This window comes from Watersipora subatra, chromosome 3 (assembly GCF_963576615.1).
Source record: "Watersipora subatra chromosome 3, tzWatSuba1.1, whole genome shotgun sequence".
NCBI lineage: Eukaryota > Metazoa > Bryozoa > Gymnolaemata > Cheilostomatida > Watersiporidae > Watersipora > Watersipora subatra.
This window is the reverse complement of record NC_088710.1, coordinates 21,599,365-21,602,751: the sequence shown is the minus strand read 5'-3', so window position 1 is coordinate 21,602,751 and position 3,387 is coordinate 21,599,365.

Here is a 3,387-nt window from a genome sequence, read left to right as displayed (position 1 = left end):
TTAACAGCTGTAAGCAACTCTTTGTTCATGCATTTCAATCAATATATCTTTCATGGGCTACCAGTTAATGGAAAAACATTTTTGTGCCAGTTACTCATTCATGTTAAGTAAAAAAACGTTTTGCCTGAATAACTTTGTATTGGCTGATCCACTCATATTTCTATATCGTGATAGATATCGTATATATCATATATCATGGTGTGTGTCATGGTATACGGTAAAAGACGTAACCAGCTTATCAAATCAGCCTGACTAAACACACCGTGAATGCATTGTTGGCAAAATATACTTAAATAAGTTCTTGTATTTCCTGTGTTAGCAAAATTTACATAAAAGTTTGTTTTATCAGACTGGAAACAAGATGTGTGGGCATATAAATCCAACATAACGGGAGGCATTTTTGGTTTTTAAGCCTACATTCCGCGTTCTTACCTTTTCACCAAATGTTTGGCTTCCTTAGGGTGTCCAGTGAAGAGTTAAGTTAGTTACATCTGTTAGTTGTGGTATGCAAATTAAGATTACTGTCATATGAATCACTGAGGAGTCCATTTCGTCTGATTGTCAGTTGACAGATAAAAATGGACTAATGATTTTCCCCTATTTGGTTTATATTTGCTTAACACAGTATAAGTAGTTTCCAAGGCAGTTCTTAGCTTTGTTGGACGAATCTTGAACTGAACCCCACCAGATTCAAACGCTCATTCATTGAAAAATTTAATACACCTTTAATTTTCTCACATTCAAGACAGCTTTGTTTTACTGGTGGACAAAATAAACTGCATTACCGCCACTGTTTAAAGAACAAAACCAATTCAATGCACGAACTCACAACAAATCACATATCTTTTCATAAAAACACGACCTTGCAAATGAATGAGATTTTAGCTGTGCCTTTGAGAAAACAGTTCAGAAATGCGTGACTATTTTTATATCATTTTCAAAGCAATGTCTGGTCCTTTTAATTGTTTTATGTCGAACAGCCTCGAAAAGAATTGATATCGAAGGTGTATTGTAACAAATGGAATACAAATATCTTAGCAAAAAGAATATTTTACCATTTGTTACCTATCACTTGTCTTGACTTCTACCAAACTCATGAAACTGACTCACCGAACCGTAGGGTATGATCGAACCCAGGTTAAGAGCCACCGTTTTAGAAATTTAAGGTCCAACTACTTATCCAAGTGCAAGTCAGAGAGCCAGTCCAAGCGCCGGTACAACCGCCAGTGAATGTACTGTAGGTATATATATGTAGGTCTACATATATCTACCTATATACACTTATATCTATATATTTATAAACATATACGTATATTAATATCTATATATGTGTATATCCATTCATACATAGAACAACAAATAATCACAAATCTTGCCTTTTCGTGCTGTACTACACACTTCAATTTGCTGACCTTTGTCAAGATAGGGCTCAGAGCACTGCTCATGTCAACATAGGGGCCAGAGTACTACACATGTCAACATAGAGCCAGAGTATTACACACGCCAACATAGGAGCCAGAGTACTACACATGTCAACATAGGACCCAGAGCACTGCACATGTCAACATAGGGCCCCGAGTACTACACATGTCAACATAGGGCCCAGAGTACTACACATGTCAACATAGAGCCAGAGTATTACACACGCCAACATAGGAGCCAGAGTACTACACATGTCAACATAGGACCCAGAGCACTGCACATGTCAACATAGGGCCCCGAGTACTACACATGTCAACATAGGGCCCAGAGTACTAGACATGTCAACATAGAGCCAGAGTATTACACATGCCAACATTGGAGCCAGTGCACTACACATGTCAACATAGGGCCCAGAGCACTGCACATGTCAACATAGGGCACGAAGTACTGCACATGTCAACATAGGGGCCAGAGTCAACATGTCAACATAGGGGCCAGAGCATTGAACTTAAAACCCCTGGAATGGCAAGAGGTCATTTGCGAGTACGGAAATCCGGTCGACGCCATTATCAGTTAATGTTCAAGTTAATTTCATTGTGTTCAATGTGAGAAAGAAATCTAATTTCAGATTTAACAGCTATGGAAGGTCACGAATACACCGCTCAATCAAAGGAACAGACTACTGATATTGCTACTAGGTGCACAGTGCTATTGCTATTCCATGAACTGCAAAATCCGCAAGAATGGACTTTTAAAGGAAAAGGCATGACATTTCACAAGTGAGTCACTTCTACTACTAGTTCTATTACTATTGCTCAAGTCTACGACTACTAATAGTTGTGCTACTACTAGTTAGTACTGCTACTAGTTAGTTCTACTACACTAGTCACTGGGTGAGTGAGAGTCGATCAGTGTCACTACTGAGTGTACGAGTTTGACTGTATTTTGTCGGTGACTAGATAAATTTATAAGTGAAATGTTCTTCCTTCAGAACGAAGGTTTTTTATTATTTAAATTTTGAATTTTTTTTATATTAATATTTTGGAACTACAACCCATTAGGTTATTTCTAAATATTTATATTTGAAGGAAGTGTTTGTCGTGCTTATAATATTATTTATTGTTGTACCTGGATCTAGCTAGCGGTAAGGAGATAAGAGTAATAGTACTATTGTTATTACTACTGTTGCTAACTAACTACTACAGTTTCATTTTAATTTTTAGATTTCCAAACAAAGCAACTGAGAACTCTCGTTATTTACAATGGTATCGCAACCGCAGAAGAGTGAATAAGCCTGATCCTTGAGCACTTATCTGCAACGAACATTTCAATGATCCATGTTTTGACAGCAGGTTAAAACGTTCGACTGAAGCCATTTAAAGGTAATATTTTTCAATGTTGAATGATACTTTTCAATGATTGAATTTAAAACCATATTGTCAAGCACAGTGCTGCAAGGTTGCTCAACTTAAAGTAGCTATATCTAAAAAAAATTTAGAAACCTCAAACAGCACCCAAAACAGTGACAGCTGCCACAGCAAGTGCCTATGAATATGTCTGCAGCTTAGCAGTTGTGTGATCTGTTCTCTGTGATTCTTCATCTTCGTTTCTGGGATTTAATGTCCAACGCATAAATTATGCTGTCCTTTTAATCAAATGTTTACTGTGTAAATGTTTTTTTCATTTCCTAGTTGTTGTAATAAAACTACATAATACTCCTGCAAATCATAAATTCCAAATTGATAGCAATAACTTTCAATTTAGAACACAAAACATCTTTTTGGAACAAAAAAATCGATTTAAATAAAAAAAATCAAATAAAACAATAGAAATCGATTTTTTTGATTTAAAAAAAATCATCGATTTTTAACAACCCTGCCTACAACACAACAGGGTAAGACATGGTGAATCTTTTCATATCAAATAACAGTAATGTGAATTTTGTTGCAAGTCAACCATTAAGCT